Source organism: Myotis myotis, unplaced genomic scaffold (assembly GCF_014108235.1).
Source record: "Myotis myotis isolate mMyoMyo1 unplaced genomic scaffold, mMyoMyo1.p scaffold_m19_p_5, whole genome shotgun sequence".
Taxonomy (NCBI): domain Eukaryota; kingdom Metazoa; phylum Chordata; class Mammalia; order Chiroptera; family Vespertilionidae; genus Myotis; species Myotis myotis.
This window is the reverse complement of record NW_023416357.1, coordinates 107,808,575-107,832,413: the sequence shown is the minus strand read 5'-3', so window position 1 is coordinate 107,832,413 and position 23,839 is coordinate 107,808,575. Positions and strand designations below refer to the sequence as shown.

At 53.1% G+C, this 23,839-nt stretch overlaps 1 protein-coding gene across 4 annotated transcripts in view; it reads left to right on the top strand.

The window, feature by feature from the left end:
* SCNN1B (sodium channel epithelial 1 subunit beta) overlaps nucleotides 1-23,839 on the top strand; it is a 50,288-nt gene that overhangs the window by 9,749 nt on the left and 16,700 nt on the right. For 2 of the 4 annotated variants that reach the window (XM_036309497.1, XM_036309495.1), the window contains exon 2: nucleotides 6,870-7,013. The exons of 1 other annotated variant lie outside the window; for it this stretch is intronic. The gene's annotated coding sequence lies outside the window, so the exon portion shown is untranslated. Of the gene's footprint in view, nucleotides 1-6,869; nucleotides 7,014-21,493; nucleotides 21,610-23,839 lie in introns of those variants that run through there. One more of the 4 variants, XM_036309496.1, reaches the window with a different exon arrangement.

The following is a 23,839-nucleotide window of genomic DNA, read 5'->3' as shown; positions in this document are numbered from 1 at the left end:
ACCACTCAAGGGCCCTTCTTCCTTCCTAAGAGGCCAGGGTGCGGAGGGATGAGAAGGGCGCTCTCGCCGGAACAGGGCTGAGAACTCAGAGCCGGAGCTGTGATCCGTCCGGTCTGGAGAGGCCAGGGAGCAGGGTCCTTTTCCGCTGGACGGAGGAGGTTCCAGCAAGAGCCAGCCGCTCCCTGGTCCTGACCCAAAGGGCCCCGGAAGCTCCATCACTTGATATTAGCTATGGCTGCTTTTGAACGGTTGTGGCAGCATGCAGCTGCCACCAAGACCATGAGGCCCACAGCCTAAACCGTCCCTGCTCGGCCCTTCACTGAAAGGTTTGCTGACCTGCTCCAGCACGTGGCGCCAGGCCCGGCTGCATGGAGGACCGGGGGCTTTTGAGAGCTTGATGCTCAGGTGATGCCCAGACCAAGTCAGTCAGGCTGTCTGGGGTGGAGCCAGGGCCACTGTGCCGCTGAGTTTGGGAACCCCTGTCCCTGTCCCTACTGTGCGCCTCCTGCCACACCTGGGAGGGCTGTCCCACACTCAGCAAGCTTGCCAGAGTTTAGGCGCCTTTTCTGCCCCGGCCTGTGGGCAGGGTTGCCAGCTGGCCCCCATGGACCTTATTTCCAAGTGGCAGTGGCCGCTGGATCTGCCGTGGCTTCATTCTTTAGCATCACCTGCTAAAAGCCCTGAAAGCATTCGAGTTTGAGGGTCCTGACTTCATGGTAAGGAAGTCTAGCCCAGCACATCTCAAACTCGAACACGCACACGCGTTGGTTCCGACTGAGGAGGTCGAGCTGCTAGACAAGGTGAGCTGGTGCCTGGTAGTGAGACTGTTGGCCTGGATTCTCAAACTTCTGTGTGGCCCAGAGTCTCCGGGGGCTGTGAAAACGCAGTTTCTGATTCCGGAGGCCTGGGGGGAACTAGGACTAGCCCTTCAGCAAGCCCCCCGGTGCCACCACTGCAGCGGCGCTGAGAAGCTCGGCTCGAGGCTGGCAGCCTGCGCTTCACCCTCCGCCTCACACCTGGGGTGGGGACGGCGAGGGCCCCCACAGCGGGTCTTCATTCCCTCGGGCCTCAGACGCCCAGCCAGCTGTTGCCGAGGGATCAGGGCTTTCTTGGCTTCTTGGTGTCAACTGTCTCTGTCCAGGTCCAAGCAGCTTCCCCACGCTCAGAGCCACAGTTTACAGACAAGCGCAGCTGTCAGGCGTCGCATAGCTCTGCCCGCTCCGGCAGGTTCTGATCCCCGCGCCCTCCCACAGAGGCGTCCTGTCCTCCGGGGAGGGCTCCCCTTAGATACCACAGGCCCGGCTCCAGCAGATCTGAGCCAGACTTGGGGTGCTGGTGGACCCAGGCCGGCAGCCACAGCCTGGAGGGGAGAGGGCGCCCCCTGAAGGAAGAGAGCTGCGCGCTGGGCTGCGGGAACTCCGGCGGGGCCTCGTGAGGTCAGCTGGGCCCAGCGCCATCCGCCACAACTGCCTAGAACCAGAATGACCTCCCAGGCCAGGACCGGTTCCCTGGAGTCCTTGAACCTGAGAAGGCTGGCGGCTGGGTCTGGATGGGTGAACTTGCGTTGATCAGAGATTGTGGATTACTTCATTCTCTTCCTGGGCCTTCGGGGCAAGGACTGGCTGCCTCGCAGGCCTCTTCCTTGGCTCAGAAGCCCCTGCCACTGTCCGTCCCAGGCAGCCCCATGTGGCAGACTGGGTGGGCAGGCGTATGGGGAGGCCTGGCAGCCTTTGGCAGGCCCTGCCATGGTGACCTTGGGCAGCGGCAGCGCTGGTGGGGCCGTGCAGGACTGACGAGGGTTAGGCGAGAGGGTGCGAGGGAAGCGCGGAGGCAGGCACAGGCGGGCGCCCAGCAAGCCGCTCTCCTGGCAGCACAGAGCAGACGTTAGTTACGATTCCTTAGTGATGTGAACTGCTGTGCCGCAGACTCCCCCCTTCTCCTGCAGCCTGGCAGACGGAACCGTACCTATTTGGCAGCCACGGTATTCACTCTGATATTCAACTCCTATTTAACTGCCTACTGTGTACCGGCCGTGGTTCTAGGCCAGTGCCATTCAATATAAATATAACACAAGCCCCAAGTCTCACCCACATAAGCAGCTTTAAATTTTTAAAAAGGGAAAGGAGCCCTAGCCGGTGTGGCTCAGTGGATAGCGCGTCGGCCTGCGGACTGAAGGGGCCCGGGTTTAATTCCGGCCCAGGGCACAGGCCCGGGTTGCGGGCTCAATCCCAGTAGGGGGCGTGCAGGAGGCAGCCGATCAATGATTCTCTCTCATCATTGAAGTTTCTCTCTCTCTCTCCCTCTCCCTTCCTCTCTCAGAGAAAGGGGGGGTCGGGGGGGGGGGGGAAGAGGAGAAAAAAGAAACAGGTGAAATTAATTTTGGTAATATATTTTCTGGAACCCCTATATTCAAATATCATTACTCGAGCATGTCATCAATATTAAAAGTTATTGAGATTTTTTTACTCCTCACCCGGGGACTTTTTTCCACTGATTTTTTTAGGGAGAGGGGACGGGAGGGAGAGGAGGGGAGAGGGGAGAGAGAGAGAGAGAGAAACGTCGTCATGAGAGAGACACACCATTGGTTCCCTCCCACACGTGCCCAAGAGGGGCCGGACGAACCTGCAACCGAGGCACACGCCCTTGGCAGGGAATCGGACCCCAGGCCCCTTAGTCCGCAGGCTGGTGCTCTGTCCAGCCAGATTTTTTATGGCCGGCACATCCTTTTAAATTTCTTAGTTGTGGTAAACACAGTTTAAAAGACAGAACAGAATTTACCCTCCGAACCATTTCTAAGTGCACAGTTCAGTGGCACTGGCACACTCACAGCCTTGCCGCCGGCAGCACCGTCCCTCCCCGAGCTCACCATATCTCCCGTCTCTTCCACCACTTCTCTGAGGTCTGACACGGAGGACACAGCTCGGCCCCGAGCGGCGGGGCCAGCACTGACGGTGGACACATGTGGGCAGTGGCTCCGGTGCTGGACAGAGAGGGTCTGCTGCTGGGGTCCCCTGGGTGCCCTGGGTGCTCTGGGTGCTTGGGTCCCCTGGGTGCTCTGGGTGCCCTGGGTCCCCTGGCTGCCCTGGGTCCCCTGGGTGCTCTGGGTGCCCTAGGTCCTCTGGGTGCCCTGGGTCCCCTGTGTCCCCTGGGTCCTCTGGGTGCACTGGGTCCCCTGGGTCCTCTGGGTGTCCTGGATCCCCTGGGTGCTCTGGGTCCTCTGGGTGCCCTGGGTCCCCTGGGTGCTCTTGGTGCCCTGGGTCCCCTGGATGCTCTGTGTGCCCTGGGTCCCCTGGGTCCTCTGGGTGCCCTGGGTCCCCTGGGTGCTCTGGGTCCTCTGGGTGCTCTGGGTGCCCTGAGTCGCCTGGGTGCACTGGGTGCCCTGGGTCCTCTGGGTGCCCTGGGTCCTCTGGGTGCCCTGGGTCCCCTGGGTCTCCTGGGTCCTCTGGGTGCTCTGGGTGCCCTGGGTCCCCTGGGTGCTCTGGGTGCCCTGGGTCGCCTGGGTGCCCTGGGTCCTCTGGGTGCCCTGGGCCCCCTGGGTCCTCTGGGTGCCCTGGGTCCTCTGGGTGCCCGGGGTCCCCTGGGTGCTCTGGGTGCCCTGGGTGCTCTGGGTCCCCTGGGTGCCCTGGGTGCTCTGGGTCCCCTGGGTGCCCTGGGTCCTCTGGATTTTGCTGGGGTGCTCTGGGGTACTGCTGGGGTGCTATAGTGCTGTCGGATTGCTCCTGGATGCTGCTGAGGTGCTCTGGTGTGCTGTGGGACTTGGGGTGCTGCTGGGACTAGAAGCCAGCACACACCATGGGGAGTTTAAAGTCTGGTGGAGGGGACAGACAGGAAACATGAATAGATCAGATGGTCTCTGATGGAGTTAGGTCTCCAGAGAAAATAAATAGGGCCATGGGCTAGGGGGCTCTGGGGACTGGGGGTCAGGGTGGGCCCCTCAGAGAGATGGCCCTGGAGCTGGGGCTGAAAGAAGCAGCAGCTCCACGAAGACCCACGGTGCTGCGCCTCAGTGCTGCCCATGCTCCAGACTCTGTGCTGAAGTTTAAAAATATACACACAGCCCGGCCAGCGGGGCTCAGGGGCTGAGCGTAGACCTATGAGCCAGGAGTTCAGGGTTCAATTCCCAGTCAGGGCACATGCTCTGGTTTCGGGCTCATCCCCAGTAGGGGGCGTGCAGGAGGCAGCTGGTCAAATATTCTTTCTCATCATTGATGTTTCTATCTCTCTCTCCCCCCTTCCTCTTTGAAATCAATAATCACTTTTTAAAAAGATCTCTAGTTTAAAATATATAGAGAGAGACACCTAACCCAACTCAACCTGCAGAGTCAGAGCAGCTGTGTGCGAGGCCCAATGTGTGCACGCACGCATGCGTCCATGTGTGCATGAGTGTGTGTGTGTGTGTGTGTGTGTGTGTGTGCGCGCGCGCGCATGTGTGATCCTGGGGCACAGCCTGGAGCTGTGGCAGGGGCTGGGGATCAGCGGTCCAGGGGCCACTGCTCTACGCGGGTACAGCAAGAAACAATCTTGGAAACTGGGGGAGCAGAGGGGAGGGCAGAGCAGGAGGGGGCAGCCAGACCCTCCAGGCAATGGGAAGGAGTTTGGGTTTTACTCCAAGTGGGTTGGGAAGCTGTTGTTGGACTCGTTGCAGGAAAATGCAAGGTCTTCTGGACAAAAAAATTTGGACTCTCTTTGTCTAAGGCAAATCCTATATAATAAAAGCCCAGCGACTGAAATAGTGGAATGACCAGAATGACCAGACACCGGAACACCACCACCCCTTGCCTCGGCTGGCCCCACGCCCCAAGGAGCAGTTAGGGGTGATTAGGCAGGCAGGCCAGTGGTTGGAGCGATGAGGCAGGCAGAGGCAGTTAGGGGCGATCAGGCAGGTGAGTGGTTAGGGGTATTCAGGCAGGCAGGTAGGGGCAGTTAGGGGCAATCAGGCAGGCAGGCAGAGGCAGTTAAGGGCAATCAGGCAGGCAGGCGAGTGGTTGGGGGTGATCAGGCAGGCAGGCAGAGGCAGTTAAGGGCGATCAGGCAGGCAGGCGAGTGGTTGGGGGCGATCAGGCAGGCAGGCGAGTTGTTGGGGGTGATCAGGCAGGCAGGCGAGTGGTTGGGGCGATCAGGCAGGCAGGCAGAGGCAGTTAAGGGCAATCAGGCAGGCAGGTGAGTGGTTGGGGTGATGAGGCAGGCAGGTGAGTGGTTGGGGCGATGAGGCAGGCAGGTGAGTGGTTGGGGCGATGAGGCAGGCAGGCAGAGGGGTTAGGGGTGATCGGGCAGGCAGGCAGAGCAGTTAGGGGCAATCAGGCAGGTAGGTGAGTGGTTAGGGGTGATCAGGCAGGCAGGCAGGCAGAGGCAGTTAGGGGCAGTCAGGCAGGTAGGTGAGTGGTTAGGGGCGATCAGGCAGGCAGCAAGCAGTGAGTAGCCAGCAGTCCTGGATTGAGAGAGGGATGTCCAACTGCCGGTTTAGGCATCAGGCCTAAACCGGCAGTTGGACATCCCTGAAAGGTCCTGGTTTGCGAGAGGGTGCAGGCCAGACTGAGGGACCCCCCACCCTGCACAAATTGCATGCACTGAGCCTCTAGTAATAATAATAATAATAATAATAATAATAATAATAATAGGTTTAAAATGCCATGTATTATTGCCTTTAATCTGGTAATGGGGAAGGACTTGCAGGGCGGGTGGTTAAATATGGATGTGTCTCCACAGAAGGGCATGGAATCCGTTGGTCGGGAGGGAAGAGCAGACTCACCCCTGAGCAGAAGTCATTCTGCGGGGTCTGGGGGCTTCCTGACCTGCCTGGCCTCGCAACTGGTCGTGGGAGGGAGCCCCAGCCTCCGCTCTCCTCACCGCCGGCTCCGCCTCAGCCTCCTGGTTCCTTCTGTCATTACAGCTTTCGTTAGTCCATCAGGCTGCTGTGATACCCCTGCTTAAGCAACAAAAACTTCTCTCACAGTCTGGGGCTGAAAGTCCAAGGTCCAGGCACCTCCTGAGGCCTCTGTGCTGCAGCTGCCGCCTCTGGTTGTGTCCTCACAAGGTCTCTCCTCCGAGAGGGCACCCCAGGTGTCTCTTTGGGTGTCCAAATGTCCTCTCTTCTGAGGAGGCCGGTCAGGTTGGATTAGGGCCATCCCGTTGGCCCATTTAACGTTAGCATCTCTTTAAAGACCCCAACGTGCAGTCATTTCTGAGGTCCTGTGGGTTAGGGCTTCAACATATGAATTTGGGGGACACAGTTGAGCTCCAAGTGGCAGGTGGATGGAAGGAGAGCAGGTGCCCCCACCCCTACACACAGAGCAGTGATCATATTTGGAAGGTTTACGTAAAAGGCCCTTCCACCAGGAAAGGTTTCCAGACATAATCAACCCTCGAAACCACACCTCGGATACCAGCTGAATGGCAACCCTGCCCCACCCAGCCCTGAAGGCCAGGCGTACTTACTGAACACCTACTGTGTGCAAGTTCCAAACTCAAGCATTGGGAAATCTAGGGACCTCCCCACCCAGTAGCACGGATTAGAGAGGGATATAAATAGCCATGATCTGTGACAGAGGGAAGCAAATAAAACAGAAGGAGTTGGTCCACAGGGCGAGGGCGGGGGGAGGAGGAGGACGACCAGGTGACTTCCATTCGGGGGGGACTGGAAATGAAGTAGGTACTGTTTTCCCCTAGCTTGACAGATGGGGAAACCAGGGCACAGAGAGGGTAAGTGGATTCCACAGTCACACCGTGAGTGACAGCTGGGATTTAAACCCACGCCCTTAAGCACTACCCTGTTTTAAAGGGGAATGAGAGGGATAAAAGGAGACACGCAGGTGGGGGCACACTGAACGGCGTCTTGAAAGCCGGCTAAGGGCTTCTCCTTTACTCTGCAGACACAGGGGTGCCCTTGAAAGTTCCTGACAGAAGTGTGACCCCGGCCGCTGGGCCTCGGGGAACGCAGTGCAGGGCTCGAAGCTTTCATCTGTGAGCTGGGAAACTTCCCTGCCAGCACCGTCCTCTCTGAGGCCGCCTCGCAGGTGAGTGTGCACGCCCAGCGGCCACCTGCACTGTCCCACCCCTTTCCCCAGCAAGGACAACAGCCAGCACCGACGCCACGCCATGCCCAGCGCTTTGCGGGCATCATCCCCTTTCAGCCGTCCTGAAAATGCAGGCCCGGGGGCGGGGGGGGGGGGGCGCTTTACAGATGAGCCGGTGTGATGGTCTGAGACTCCACTCACCTCTGACTCTAAAGCTCACATTTTGAATAATAACAGAATAATTCGTGTTTCCTGATGGAAAATAGAGACGCTATAGAGCTGGAACTATTGTGTGAGCCTCACCATTTTACCAGGTTGAGCTTATTTTTCTGACTCTCATCAGGACACAGCCTTTTCTTCCCAGTGGAGTAACCATCTCCATCCTCCACCCCTTCTCCCCGCCCACTGAGGCTTGGCAGACACTTTCTCCTTCAGGTTGCCTCCAGCCTTAGCAGGAGGGAGGGCGGGAGGGAGCACATGAAACTGGCCGCATTCCGCCCCACCAGCTGTCAACACACACCACCCACCCTGGGCAAGTGGCCGCTTGCATGGCCGGGGAGGGGAGGGCCGTGGGCTCGTGTGCTCGCCGTTGGCACCCCCAAGTCGTCTGCCCATTAGGATGCGATGGCATGGCGCCTGGCATGGGGCCAGGGGGGCGAGCTGTCTCCCCACATAAACGTAATCGTACAGCACATAGCCCAGTGCAGCCGCGTCCCGGCAACAAGGAAGCAAACGGCTTCAAGGCTCTGTCAACAAGGGTTTGGAGACAGGAGCCACCCAGGAAATGCGCGTTCCGAGGCCTCCACAGGAAGCCACCTCGGGCTCACCCTGTGCCCAGGAACAACGGAAGGGCCCACCTGCCTCCATGGGGAGCACAGTCCAGCTGCAAGGGGCCCAGGCCGAGTTTCCTAGCTGACTTGGCGCCCCCCGCCCCCCCGCCCTTTGAGGCTTTTAAACATTTTATAAAAGTAACGAGTTTTTGGAAAACTGTCGCAAATACTAGAACCCAGGTTGAAGAGTAAGTCTAATCTGAACTTCTCCGGAAGCCCCTGTAGACACTTGATCCCAACCCATCCAGCATCGCCCCGCCCCTTCCCCTAAAGTCGCAGCTCAATGCTAAGATCCCTACACTTATTTTTTTAACTGAATTAATTGGGGTGATGTTGGTTAATACAATTATATCGGTTTCAGGTGCCTAACAACCACCTTTCTTGACAACCCATTTTCCCATAAAGCTATAAGCTCACTTTTTTCCGTGTTGATATAAAAAATAACTTTCTCCTTTATTACTTTTTAATCATACAAGCAGTGTCTGTTCGTTGTAGGAAATTGCAAACGACAGATAAACTAAAAGCATTTTTTAAATAGCCACAGAGCCTTCCACACCAAGATAAGCCGTAAGACCCTCTGTTTAACCCCGTGCACACTGTTCTTCGCCTGCACACAAATCCAGTTTTTTAAACAGAAACAGTTAACCGCCCTTCTCGGGCCCCGGGCGTGCACGTGCCCGCGCACAGTTGGCCGCATCCTGCCGCCCTGTCGCCACGGCGTTGGTGTCCACCCAGAGAAGACAGCGATGAGGGTTTCATCGGCACGAGGTGTGTTCATCTTCCAACCTGCGTGTGGCGCTTGGCCACCAGTCGAACAAGGAAGTGACGAGCAGGAGCCCGCTGGCCTCCTGTCAGGACGGCTCCTCCGAGGCGTGGCCTGCTGGCCAGAGGCCAGACGGGTGCTGCTGCCCCGTGAAGAGGCCATGCCAACGCAAGGGGTTTTCCGGCAGCTCTGGCCACACCTGACGTCCTGGGGTTCAGGGGCTGTGGGCTGGGCGGCAGGTCATGTGTCAGACTCCTCCTGGGATGGAGGCTGATGTAATCTTGGGCCGGTAGTAGAAAAACCGACAGAACGGGTTCTGTCAGCGCACAGCCTGGCACAGCACTGGGGGCGAGGGGTCCACGCCGCGGTGGCCCTGGAGCGCGGGTGCGAGGTGTTTGTCTAACCTGGTGCGTCCAGGAGGCGGGAGGACCTCGGCTGACTCTGTCTCCCCGTGCAGCGCGGCGGGCGGGCGGAGAGGGTGCGCTGACAAGCGCCTTTCATCTCACTAGTAATTGCCCGTATTAGAAAACATACGTAATTAGGAACCCGGGCCCTGTGATTTGCGGACGTTGTTGCTTAGGACAGAGCTCAAGCAGGTCTTTAGGTAAAAACAGTAGTGAGCCAACAGAAAGGACGATGTTGAGTCCAGGAGCGTGTCACTGGCGCCCAGCTGCAGCCCAGACCAAGCAGGCAGCCAAGCGTTAGCCCCTAAGAGCACAAGCCTTGACCTGCCCTCGAGGCCAGAGGCCCTTCAGCGGCAGCTCCGTGGCCTTCGCCCTGCGGTGGGAGCTGGCCAAGGGTCCCGAGGGAACGGGAAACAAGCGGCCACCGCGGGTGTGTGATCGGAGTTCCCAGAACCGGGACGCTGGGCCAGGCCGCCACGCCTGCAGCCTTGTGGCAACCGCCTCCGAACTGTGGGCCTCGGTTCACCGCCTTCACCATAACTTAAGCATTGATGTTTGAAGTGAGACTTTTTGTAATTGATTTTTTTAGAGAGAGGGAAAGGGGAGAGAGAGAATCATCGATGTGAAAGCAAAACAGCCATCGGCTGCCCCCGTACATCCCACAGGGACGGAGCCCGCAACCGGGAGTGAGGCCTGGTCCCAGCAGCAGCACCAGTCCTCCGAGAAGTGTCGGCTGAGCGGTCCCTCCAAGTGCCTGTCTCGTGGGGACCCTGCGGCCCGCTTTTCGCATGGTGCCGAGGGGCGAGGGTGTGCGGTGCCCGAGGGGCGAGGGTGTGCGGTGCCCGAGGGGCGAGCGTGTGTGGTGCGCTGAGCTCCCGGCTGAGCCTACTGTGGGGGGCGGGCAGGGCAGGTCACACCCAGAGAGCAGACCGGCTCCCCAGGCCCTGGCGCCTGCTCCCACTCCCCGCAGGGCTTGGCCAGTGCTGCCCCAGCAGCAGCTCTGAGCACTTCCCTGACACCATCCCTCATCTTCCATCGGACCAGCCAGAGGGGCACTGGCAGGATGGAGGCTGTCAGGTCGGGGTGGAGATGGGGGCAGCCCCGCCTGCTCACTTTGCCCCCTGCCGGCTCCTGTCGTGGCCACTGAGTTCTCAGCTCTCCTTGGCCGTACTCCGTGCCTGCAATTGGCCTAACGGGCTCCCTTCCTCTCCCAACACCCCTGTTGCAAAGCTCAGCCGTAAGGGCTCTCAGGGAAGATGGGGACAAAGGGCGTGTGATGGCACCGGAGCAATGACCACATACGACGGGCTTTAGAGAAGGTAACAGGAGGAGAGAGAGGGGTGGGCCCTGCCCTTCTGATGCAGCGCCTTCAGCAGGAGCCCCCACTCCTCTCCCAGGAGCTGAGCATTAGCCCAGGAGGAAGGGCTGGATCGGGGCCAGCGCTGCTGCTCCGTGAGGCGTGGGCCACAGAAAGGGCTCCACAGGTCGGCCAGCAGCTCAGCACTTCGCTCTCCCAGCCTCGCACCTGGCGGAGATGCGCAGGGCCAGGCGCCTGCTGCGGGGAGTGAGGCTCCGTTCCACCCCTCACCGGTCTCCCTTCCGCTGGGACAAGTGTAGGAAGTGCTCTTTCAGAGGCCAGCACCCATGGGCCGCATCCACGGCTGCTGGTGCCGGGAGCCGGGTGTAGGGATAGCTGTTCACAGGAGTGGTCTGGGAAAGCCAGTTGCCAGCCATGGGGGCCTTGGGGGCCACTGGAGACATTGGGGACCATGGGATTTGCTTGCCAGGGAAGGACCAGCCCCACAAGGGGCAGAGCCTGGGAGGCACGTCTCCCGCTGGCCATCTCCCCTGAGTGACAGCCCTAACGACCCAGGGTGAAGAAGGGGCCATTGAAGGACTCTGCTGCTTGCATGACATAATAGCAGTAATAGCAGCTACTGCTGGCCCAGGCCCTGTGCAAAGCGCTTCCCAAGTGTTACCTCATTGAAGCCTGGGGTTCACATCTTTTTTTTTTAATGTTTTTATTGATTTTAAGAGCAAGTGAGAGAGGGATAGAAAAAATAGAAACGTCGACGAGGGAGAAGCATCATCAGTCGGCTGCCTCCGGCACACCCCCTTCTGGGGATGGAGCCCACAACCCGGGCATGTGCTCTGACCCGGAATCAAACTGTGACCTCTTGGTTCCTGGGTCGACACTCTACCACTGAGCCACACTGGCCGGCCAGGGGTTCATGTCTTTACTGTGTGTCGATGGATGCTTGGTGCCTACAACGGTGCTGAGCACACAGTCAGTGCTTAACAGTGACTGATTGAATAAATGAACAGATTAAACCTTGATTTGTATTAACCAATGTTACACCAATAAATCGAATTTTTAAAAAACATTGATATGGTCCAAAATGCAAAAGGTGCATAAGGAGTAACTTGCTTTCAAGTCTCCTCCCTGCCTGTCCCCCAGCCGCTCCTATGACCACTTTCTGGTGTCTCCCCTGAGAGGTAAAGCTCTCTCTTGTCTACACAAATGCATATGCTGATCTGCCCTTTCTTTTCTTCCACTTAACCACACACCCTGGCCGAATCCTCCTTCTCTCATCTGCTCTAATAAGATCCCTGGTCCCCCGCCTGGGGCCTTGGAGGAAGCCACTTTCCTGTCGCCTCCCCCAGTCCCACGGGGTTTGGGTTTATGGTGAGCGCTGCCCTGGGTGAGCGCAGGCGGAGACGGCGGCTCTATTGCTACACCGCAGACTTCCCCGACACCCACCAGAGCGCGTGCAAGAGGTCGGGTGTCTCACCTCAAGGCGTGGCCAGGAGCCAGGGGACCTGCTGGCTATTTCCACCTCCACCTGTGACTCACTGAGTCGTGGGTAAGTCCCACTCTGTGAAATGGGCATAACTAGGCCGCCCCGGATGCAGAGAAGGGCAGGGAGACGTAGGCGGACACGCTGGGCAGAGATGGCATGTCTCTGGGCAGCGCACGTGTCAGCCAGGTGGAAAGTAATCAGCAGAGAATTTCCTGAAGGGCGAGAGCAAGGTGACTTTCGTGCTGCACAGAAGAGCCCTTTTCAAATAGCGAAACTATTTCATGTGCGTTACAAAACGTGGTTTAGCGTAGCAAGCCTACTTCACAGGCACAGCGCTGCTCCGCATTCCGGGTGTTCCTCAGGACAAGGCTGAATATTTTAAAGCAGAAAAGGGAGTTGAGGCGATGTTTTCTGTTAAGTAAATAACGATACCAGTGCTGTAGGGATTCAGCAAAAACAGGGAAGGTGGCAGGCAAACCGCTGATGTTCGGAAACGCTGCATTAGCAGGCACTGGGCGGGAAGCGACAGACGCATACAGAGCCTGAGGTGAAGCCCCATTTTAAAGATTTCTCTCTATTTACTGCAAATCCGCCGGCACAGCAGGTCAGGTGCCGGCACGCGAGCCTGTGGAGGGCCAGGAGCTTAGTGTCGGCTTTGCGGGCCTCAGGCGCCTCTGTCACACTCGGTCCTCCCTTTACACCCCTTCACAGAGGGGATCAAAGGAGATGGGGAAAATAAAAGAAAATAATTTTTTTAAATAAAAGAAAAATCAATAAAAACCATTCTTAGCTCAAGGGCTGTACAGAAATAGGCCTCGGGCTGCGTTTCGAGCTGAACGTTGGAGCCCTTGCAGTAAGGGAAGCCGTTTACTGAGCCTAATAGCTGCTCGTGCCCCAAATACAGGAACAGCAGCCTGAATGGGACCCGTTTGTTAATGACATTTATTGATCAGTAACATTCATGTTTTCCTTTCTCAGTATTATTCTGAGCTCACAGACTTTTTATGCATGTAATGTTGCGGTTCATTGCAGGTTTTTGTAAAGATGCTCAAATTGTCCCGCCTTTGGCACGAAGAGCCCCTTCAAGGGGTCCTTCGAGTGGCCCCAGGAGCGCTGGGTGCCTCCTCTGCTTTCTACTAAGATGAAGTCATGCAGGTTCCTCCTGCGCATTTCCTGCACGAAAAGAGGCATAAGCCATTCCTCCAAGGAGCCCTGCGTTTTTTCGGTCAGGAATGGCATACAGAGACCAGAATCTGGGTGCCTACAATGCACATATTTGCCTTTATCCATGGAAATGACGAGAGATCCCAGCCCCTCTCCTGACATTGTCCTGCAGTCGGAACAGAGAGCGCCATCTGGGCTCCAACCTTCCTGTTCTAGAGCTGCCCTGGCAGACGCAGAAACATGAACGACTTCTTAATAACCAGAGTCACATCCGTTTTCCAGCGAACCTTCAATTAACTACAAAAATCCAGCTACCACACACTTATTCCCTGATAACCTTGGATAATTGAGGGTTTAGTGCAACAGTAAGTACAGGGGGTTTTAATGAAAGCGTCTAACCTGTGATTGACAGGGGCCGCTAGGTCACATGTCCCTACACACCAACACGGGACAGAAAACGAGCAGAGTGGGCTGCGTGTAAGAAGACGGGGAACGCGAGATGTGGGGTGATGGGCGCACAGGCTCCGAATCGGGGCAGCTGCTGCGCAGCCCCAGCAGGACATTGCCACATCGGACAGTCGTCAAGTCATTCTGATTTTTCAAAAGTGGAAGAAAATCTAGATTTCATTTTAAAATGTGAAATCTCAATTTCAAAATGGCAATGGATTTAAGTATTTGGTTAAAACCTTGTTCATATATAATTTATGTACAGTAAAATACCTCCATTCTAAGTACAGTGTTTGATGAGTTTTTACAAATATTTCACCCAATTGAACATCTCACTCAATATGTAGAATATTTTCATCACCTCCAAAAGCTTCCTTTATGCATCTTTCTAGTCAACCCACTGCTCAGCCAGGCCCAGGGACTCACTGGCCTGTCTCCTGTCCCTGTAGATGAGTCTGTCTTTTCCAGGGCTTCGTAGAAATGGAATCATAGAGCAGGAATTCTTTTGTGCCCAGCTTCGGTTACTCAGCAATGATTTGTTAATGCCCATCCACATTGTGTATGTGCCAATATTCGGTTCCTTTTCATCGCTAAAGAGTTCTCTATGGTCTGGATATGCCCAGTTTGTTTATTTATTCACTCATTGGTCGGCATTTGGCTTGTTTTTAGCTTGGGATTATTAATGCATAAGGCTGCTATCAGTGTATATATAGAAGTCTTTGTTGAGCATATTTTTAGTTCTCTGGGGTAAATAAAAGTGGAATTGCTAGGTCATATGATAAGCGTCCTTTTAACTTTATGAGTAACTGCCAAACTGTTTTCCAAAGTGACTGTACCATTTTTCGTTCCTGCCAGTCATGTCGGAGAGTTCCGATTGCTCCACACACTCGCCGGCCCTGGTGCCGTCACACCTTGTGGGTGGGAGGTGGCCCCTCCGTGTGCTTCGGATTTGCATGTCCCAGTGAGTAATGAGGTGAAGCATCTTCTCATGTGCTTAGGGGCCATTCACATGTCATCTTCTGCCTGTATTTTCAAATCTTTTGTCCATTTTTGTTGGGCCTCTTGCTTTCTTATTGAGTTCTCAGGACTATTTATGTATTCTTCACACAGATTCTTTGTTAGACATGTTATTACAAATATTTTCTCCCAGTGGTTTTCTCTTTCATGTTCTTAACAGTGTCTTTTGAAGGTAAGATTTTATTTTAACTAAGTACACCTTATAGGTTTTTTTTCTTTTCTTTTTTCTGTTCATCAGATTTTTTTATTTTTTATTTTATTTTTTTAAATTTTGTTTTATTGCTTAAAGTATTACTAAGAGTATTACACATGTCTCCCTTTTTCCTCCCCTTGACATTCCCCCGGCCTCCCCTACCCCCCAGTTTCTTGTGTCCATTGGTTATGCTTATATGCATGCATACAAGTCCTTCGGTTGATCTCTTACTACACCCCTCTTGCCCCCCAACCCTCCCCAGCCTTCCCGCTGCAGTTTGACAGTCTGTTCGAGGCAGCTCTGCCTCTGTATCTATTTTTGTTCATCAGTTTATAATGGTCTTTATTATCCATAAATGAGTGAGGTCATTGGTATTTTTCTTTCATTGACTGGCTTATTTCACTTAGCATAATGCTCTCCAGTTCCATCCATGCTGTTGCAAATGGTAAGAATTACTTCTTTTTTTACAGCAGCATAGTATTCCATAGTGTAGATATACCACAGTTTTCTAATCCATTCATCTGCTGATGGGCACTTAGGCTGTTTCCAGATCTTAGCAATGGTAAATTGTGCTGCTATGAACATAGGGGTGCATATATCCTTTCTGATTGGTGTTTCTGGTTTCTTGGGATATATTCCTAGAAGTGGGATCACTGGGTCAAATGGGAGTTCCATTTTTAACTTTTTGAGGAAACTCCATACTGTCTTCCATAGTGGCTGCACCAGACTGCATTCCCACCAGCAGTGTATGAGTGTTCCTTTTTCTCCACATCCTCTCCAGCACTTGTCGTTTGTGGATTTGTTGATGATAGCCAGTCTGACAGGTGTGAGATGGTACCTCATTGTTGTTTTGATTTGCATCTCTCGGATGATTAGTGACTTGGAGCATGTTTGCATATGTCTCTTGGCTTTCTGAATGTCCTCTTTTGAAAAGTGTCTATTTAGGTCCTTTGCCCATTTTTTGATTGGATTGTTTATCTTTCTTTTGTTAAGTTGTATGAGTTTCCTATAAATGTTGGAGATTAACCCTTATCGGTGATAACATTGGCGAATATGTTCTCCCATGCCGTGGGCTTTCTTGTTGTTTTGTTGATGGTTTCTTTTGCTGTGCAGAAGCTTTTTATTTTGATGTAGTCCCATTTGTTTATTTTCTCTTTAGTTTCCAATGTCCTAGGAAATGTATGGGTGAAGAAATTGCTTCGGCATATGTCTGAGATTTTGTTGCCTTTGGATTCCTCTAGTATTTTTTGTTCATCAGATTTTTTATTCACTTGATTTTTAGATTCACTTGTTGATAGATATGTATTTATTGCTCATAATTTTTATCTTTACCTTTTTCTTCTTCCTCTTCTTAAAGAATACCTTTCAGCATCTACACTAATAAAAGACAAACATGCAAATTGACTATACCTTTGCTATGCCTTAAGCCAAGCCCACCAGCCAATCAGAGCGACTATATGCAAATTAACCCAACCAAGATGGCGTCCGGCAGCCATGTAGCTGGAGCAAACAGGAGGCTTGGTTGCCCCAATGATGGAGGAAGCCAAGCTTCCCACCTGCCGTGGCCGGCTCTGAGTTCCACTCAAAACAACAAAGTTTCAATTATAGAAGGTAAATAAAACCCCAGATACCTGCTTTCAGCCGGCCGTGGCCATGGAGCTGGAATGAGCAGGAATCCAAGCTTCCCTACCATCCGCCCTGGCTGGCTCTGAGCTCCTCTCAAGGCTAAAGTTTTAATTATAGAAGGTAAATAAATCCCAGAATAAAAAAGAAAAGTCAAAAAGGAGAGGCTGGGAGATTCTGTCGCAGGGGGGCTTGGCCAGCCTGAAAATGGCCCTCAGCCCCTCACCCAGACTGGCCAGGCACCCCAGTGGGGACCCCCACCCTAAAGGGGGTGTGGCCAGCCTGAAAACAGCCATCATCCCCTCACCCAGGCTGGCCAAACCTCCATGGGGTGAGGGTCCCCACTTGGGGGGGGCTTGACCAGCCTGAAAACAGCCATCAGCCCTCACCCAGGCTGGCCAGGCACCCTAGTGGGACCCCCACCCTGATCTGGGACACCCTTCAGGGCAAACCAGCTGGCCCCCACCCATGCACCAGGCCTCTATCCTATATAATAAGAGGGTAATATGCAAACTGACCCTAACAGCAGAACAACTGGGAATGACTGGTCACTATGACACACACTGACCACCAGGGGGCAGACACTCAATGCAGGAGCTGCCCCCTGGTGGTCAGTGCACTCCCATAGGGGGAGCTCTGCTCAGCCACAAGCCAGGCTGACGGCAGCCAGTACGGCGGTGGTGGTGGGAGCCTCTCCCGCCTCCTCAGCAGCGCTAAGGATGTCCGACTGCAGGTTAGGCCTGCTCCCGCTGGCAAGTGGACATCCCCCAAGGGCTCTGGGGCTGCCAGAGGGATGTCTGACTGCCAGCTTAGGCCCAATCCCCCAAGAAGCGGGCCTAAGCCAGCAGGTGGTCATCCCCTGGGGGTCCCAGACTGAGAGAGGGCACAGGCCGGGCTGAGGGACCCCCCTGAGTGCAGGCACACCAGGCCTCTAGTTTCATATAATACTGGTTTGGTGGTGATGAACTCCTTTAGCTTTTTCTTATCAGTGAAGCTCTTTATCTGACCTTCAATTCTGAATGATAGCTTTGCAGGGTAAAGTAATCTTGGTTGTAGGTTCTTGCTATTAATCACTTTGAATATTTCTTGCCACTCCCTTCTGACCTGCATAGTTTCTGTTGAGAAATCAGCTGACAATTGTATGGGTACTTCCTTGTAGGTAACTGACTGTCTTTCTCTTGCTGCTTTTAAGATTCTCTCTTTGTCTTTTGCCCTTGGCATTTTAATTATGATGTGTCTAGGTGTGGTCCTCTTTGGATTCCTTTTGTTTGAGTTCTCTGCGCTTCCTGGACTTGTAAGTCTATTTCTTTTACCAGGTAGGGGAAGTTTTCTGTCATTATTTCTTCAAATAGGTTTTCAATATCTTGGTCTCTCTCATCTTCTGGCACCCCTGTATGATATTTTTTATTTCAGTCAGTGTATGCTTAATTTCTAATTGGTCCTTTTTCACATCCTCGAGGGTCTCACTAAATTTATCGGCAGTTTCTAGAAAATTCTTGAAAAACTTTATAACCTTGGTTTTGAACTCTATATCCAGTAGTTTGCTTTCCTCCATTTCTGTCATTTGTGATTTGTTTCTTTGTCTACACATTTTGGCTGCTTCCCTGTGTTGGTAGAGTGGTTTTATGTGCTAGGTGTCCTATAGGGCCCAGTGGCTCAGCCTCCCCAATTACCTGAGGTGGACACTCTTGGTGCACCCCTTTGTGGGCTGTGTGCACAGTCTTTTGTAGTTAACCCTTGATTGTTGTTGATATCACTGGGAGGAATTGACCTCCAGGCCTATTGGCTGTAGGAATCAGCTGTGTCTACAGTGGGAGAACTTCTGTGCTGGAGACACCCTTCTGGGGCAAGACTTGCTTCAGTGGGGCTTTGGTGCTCACTGAGTCTGCCCCCTGAGTGTGTCCCTTATGGATCTGAGGAGTTGTAGTCTGGATCATACCAATCTGACCACTGGGTACACTGGCTCTTGGATCTCTAAGGAGGTGCTAATTTAGCCTCTGCCTGAGGCTACCCAGCAGGAGTTATGGAGAGATTTGCAGATTCCTCTTCTTTGTTTGGGGTTTGGAGGTGCCCAGATGAGGCCCAGCTGTGAAGCAATGCAAGCTGCTGTGGGGCCTTGATCCTTCTTTTGGATGTTCTGGGTCTCTCTGACCCAGCTGCAGTTTGTTAGGTAATTTTCAGATTGCAAAGGGCCAGCCCATTCATATGCAAAAGCCTCTGCTAGCAGCTTGGGTGGGGCAGGGTCTCAGGAAATCAACAGGGCAGAGCAAACAGCTATGGCTGATCCTCAGCCCTGCCCTAAGAGGCCCCCAGGTCTCAGTGTCCCATCTCAGTGTCCCTCAGTAATCACTGCAAGCACCTCTGAGAGAAAGCTGCCCTCGAGTTCTGCCCACTGCCAGACAGTCCAGTTTCTCCCCGTATGGGTCTGGGTCCCCAGAGACTCATCCAGAACTGGAGTTCAGAGCCATCAGGAGCTTGTGACTCCCTCCCGATTGAAAAAGACACCAGTGTCCTCCGTTTCCAGCCCTTTCCGCATGCGCCTCCATACCTCTGCACTTTACTTCCACACCTCCTCTGTGTCTCGGTGTGCTTTTCTCTTTCCTTCTAGTTGTAGAATTTCCACTCAGCCAGCCTGCCTGTGGTTCTGGATGATGTCCGTTTTGTCTTTTAGTTGTATTTTTGAAGTCCCTTTTCTGATTCATGATTTGGTGACCTGTCTTCAACAGCGCTGCCCACCCCAACATGCACAGATTTCCCCTGTACTCCTTCGGGGTAGCCCACAGTTTAAGCTCTTGTGTTTCAGTCTCTGATCCATTTTAAGTTAATGTTTGTATATAGTGTGAGGTAGGGGTTGAAATTCACCTTTTCTTCTATGGCATCCATTTGTTTCAGCATCTTGTTGAAAAGACTGTCCTTCCTACATTAAATTACCTTGGCACCTCATTCTGGACCCTGTTTCCTATTCCATTGACCAATAGGTCTATCATTACACCAATATCACACGCTCTGATTATTACACCTTATAGTAAGTCTTGATTCGGATGGTATATGTCTTTCAACTTTGTTCTTCTTTTCCAAAGTGTTTTTTTTTCTATTTTAGTTATTTTGCTTTTCCATATGAATTTTAGAATCAGCTTATTGATTTCTGCAAAAAGTCTGCTGGGATTTTGATTAAGATTCATTAATTTGGGGTTAATTGACATGTTAACAATATTGAGGCTGCTGACCCATGAATGTGGTGTATCTTGCCATTTATTTAGGTTTTCTTTAATATACATAATTTTAAAAAATAACCACTAAGGGTGCCAAGACAATTATGTGGGGGAAGAATAGTCTTGGTGTTAGGACAAGTGGATATCCACAAGCAAAATACTGAAGTTGAACCCCTACCTCACACCACATACAAAAATTAATTCGGACTGGACCAAAGACCTAAATATAAGAGCTAAAATCTTAAAACTCTTAGATTAGATAGGAATAAGTCTTTATGACCTTGGATTAGGCAATCGATTCTTAAAACAGTATCAAAGCACAAGCAACAAAAGAAACATAGACAAATTGATTTTCATCAAATAGAAAAAGTTTTGTGCTTCAAAGGACACCGTCAAAAAAGTGAAAAGATAACCCACAGAATAGAGCATTTTTGCAAATCCTACATCTGATAAGGAACTTCTGTGGAAGATATAAATAACTCTTAGAATGAAGCAATAAAAAAGACAAAGAGACCAATTAAAGTACATGAGCAAAGGATCAGAATACATATTTCTCCAAAGATTTATTGGCCCTTTAATGACTATATTGGCCAATAACACATGAAAAGATGGTCAACAACATGAGTCATCAGAAAAATGCAAATAAAAAACAGAACAAGCACCACTTCACACCCACGGGATGGCTGTAGTAACTTTTTTAATGGCCAGTGGCAAAGCTGGACGAAGAGGTGGAGGAATTGGAACCTCGTGCACTTGTGGGAGCTCTGCGAAAGGTTAGGCAGAGAGAGACAACCATCTGATCCAGGGGGCATGTCCACTCCGGGATATAGACCCAAGAGAAATGAAAACATGTCCACACCAAAACGTGCACACATATGTTTACAGTAGCATAATAGCCAACTGTCCACTTCTTGATGAATGGATAAATAAAATGTGACCTATCCATAATAGGGAATATTATTTGACAATTAAAAAACGCTGCTACAGGCTACAACCTGGGTGAGCCTTGAAAACATTATGAGAAGTGGAAGAAACCAGTCACAAAGGGCTACAGAATATATGGTTGCATTCATATGAAATGTCCAGAATAGGTGAATCCACAGAAACAGTGGTTGCCTGGGGTTGGGGTGGGTGGAGGGAGGGGCAGGGAGGGAGGGATAGAGTTTCTTTTGGGGGAAGACAAAAATGGTTTAAAACTTATTGTGGTGATTGATGGTTGAACAATTCTGTGGATATACTAAAATCCGCTGAATTCTACGCTTTAAATGGATGAATTCTATGATATGTGAATTACATTTTAATAAAGCTGTTATTTTAAAAAGGGATTTTTTAAAAATCCTCATCCAAGGATATGTTTTTATTGTTTTTAGAGAGAGGAAGGCGGAGGAAGAAACATTGCTGTGAGAGAGGAACATTGATCGGTTGCCTCTCGTAGATGCCCCAGCGGGGAATGGGACCCTCAGCCTTTTTGGTGCACAGGACACGCTCCAACGAACTGAGCCACCAGCCAGGGCAAAAGGGGATTTTTTAATAAGGGGCGGGGGGGGGGGGGGTGGCTTTTGCAAACCCAGTACAGCTCCTGGCCGTCCACATGCAACCTGTCCTCCGGAGGCTCAGAACTGACCTAATGAATAGCACTCAGGTGCGTGTGGTCAGAATAGTCGCTTCCCAGCTCCCTTCCACCAGGGGCTGAGTCCAGTCTCAGGGACCTTTGTCTCTGACAGTGAGTGGACGTTTTCTCTTAGAAGAAAATGGAAATGGGCGCACACGCCATTCATCGTTTCTGAACTTGCTGCCAGGGGTGTAGGCAGCCCTCTGGGACGGCTCGGGGCACGCGGCCTCCGCTCTCCCTGCCTCAGGTTAGGGACTCCGTCTCCACTGAGCTGCTTTGGGTCAGTTTAAGCCGTAAACAGATTTAAGCACCTCTCTGCACAAGCTGTGTAGACACTCCAAACACAGACCATCTACCACCTTGGAGATGAAAGCTGGCCTTGTAGCATTTATTGATTCTTAGCTACTCTCCCAGGGGCCAAACCAGTAGGAGACCAGCCCGGCCGCTACCAGCTTCTGTGTGCCTGTCGTCGTCGCCATCTTTGCTGTCTGCTCTGCTATTGGTTGCTGAATAGTGTGCTTGTTTTTTACGTAAGTGTATCTTGTCATAAGCAGAAGATCCACTAAAAATAGACCCAAGGAAAAGAGCATGGTGTTCCTTCTAACCAGATGCCGTCGCCTGGTGAGCCGTGAGCCTGAGGCTCCTGGTTAAGCGGGGCCATCGGCAGGGCTTAGGGGTGCGGAGGGCCTGACAGCGTGGCTTCGTGAACGCGGAGGAGTGGGCATCAGAGGAGCCTCAGGGGCAGAAGCTGTCACAGGGGCGAAAGGGGAATTTCTTTTTCCTTAAGATCCTAATAGTTGCAAATGACAGACACCCAATTTGGATCAGCAAAGGCAAGAGAGAAAATGTATTGGTTCCCATATCTGATGGGACGGCTGGATCCAGGTGTTTAAATGGTGTCAGGACTCTCTCTCCATCCTGTGGCTCCTGTGTGTCCGCTTTACTCTAGGGTCGTCTCCCCACTGGCGGTGCCAAGTACCACCGACATAGTCATCTGAGCTGGAAGGGAGTCCCTTCCGCAGTTATTCCAGCATAAAGTCACGGAAGTGAGTCCCAGGGGTCCAAGCTGGGGTGGACGTCAATCTGGCCACTCACCCCAGCTTTGGCTGGGGGAGGGGCAGTTCACGTGCGGGGACGCCAGAGCAAGGGGAGAGATGCTGGAGCAGGCACCTGGCTGCCCACCGCCATGCCCGACCTCAGAGGCTCTCGGAGGAGGGCGAGGGGCATTTCAGCCAGGGAGTGGACGGCTTCATGAAGGAGGCGGCCTGCAGCCAGCTGGGCCCTGGGCCCGGGGGCTCCTGCCGCTGCCCCGATACCGGGGAGGAGGAGGAGGAGGACACAAGCTCCCCCTGCCCGCTCCAGGTCTTGGTTAATCTTCCTAAGAAGCCTGCCTCCCCACGCAGCTGGGAAACAATCAGAAAGGTCAGGCAGTCCGCAGCCGCCCGTGCCCGCCCCCTGCTCGGACCCGCCCCCTTCCACCCGGGTCCGCAGGCAGCCCAGCGCGCTTTTCAGACGGCAGATTTGAGGGCATCACGCCTCCAAAGGTTCAATGCTCTTGGGCTTGAAACCCAAATCTTTAGATGGCCCACAGGGCCCTGCTCCCCTTCCAGGCTCCTTTGCTCCCGCTGTCCCTCCCCCCCCCCCCCCCCCCCCGCCCCAGTCTGCTTTCCCCAGGGAACCCTGCTGTGACCTCCTCCAGGTCCCCTCAGCCTGGGGTGTGTGAGCAGCTGTAATAACAGCAGCTGACAGGAGCCAGACAGTGATCCACATTCCATATTTCATTGTCTTCACAACAAGCCTCTGAGGTAGAGGATATTATTGTTCCCATTGTACAGATGAGACAACTGAGGCACTGAGCAATGATTTGCTCAAAGTCACAGCTGGAAAGTGGCAGAGCCAAATTCAAAGCCAGACATTTCAGCTCTAGAGTCTTCTTTCTTGTAATCCTCACTTGAGGATTCCCCCCCCTCCCCCCCCACTGATTTTTGGAGAGAGTGGAAGAGGGAGGAGAGGAAGAGAGAGAGAGAGACAGAGAGAGACAGAGAGAGACAGAGAGAGAGACAGAGATTCATTGCCTCCCACACAAGCCCCGACTGGGGACAGGGATCAAACCTGCAACCAAGGAATTGAACCTGCAACCCTTTGGTCGGCCCCAGCCACTGAACTGAACGGGCCAGGGCCAGAGTCCTGGTTCTTAACCACCACCCTTCCTGCCTCTGGGAGCTCAGAGCTCAGGCTCTGCATCCCGATCGCATCCTATAACCAGGCATTTCTGATGGACTATTTCCTCAACGTTTGCCCCACTTGCTAACAGCTTGTCATGATGGTAGCTAACCACACGGAGCACTTAGCCTGCGCCAGGCCCCGAGCTGAGCACTTTCATGGATCCCCTCCGTCACCCTCTCGGCAGGCCTCTCAACTAGGCTCCGCCATCCCCCTTTTACAGACAGTGAACCCGAGGCTGCGGGTTTAAGTGACTTGGCTGCTAGGCTGGAAACTCCCGGAGGGCAGAAACGTGTTCGTTTGCTCGGTAGTGAGTCCAGAGGGACTAATCCAGTGCCTGGCATACAGTAGGCACTCAATAAATGCTTTTTGGTTGGATGGAGGAGTGGATGGGTGATGAGAGATGGCAAAAAGGAAGGAAAAGGGGAGGGAGGGAGGGAGGGAGGGAGGGCATATGCAACCTGGGCTGCCCGTCTCCCGTGGGTGCTGTGGCCAAGCAGGGACATCCTCGGCGCGAGGTGGATGTCCTAGCTGCAC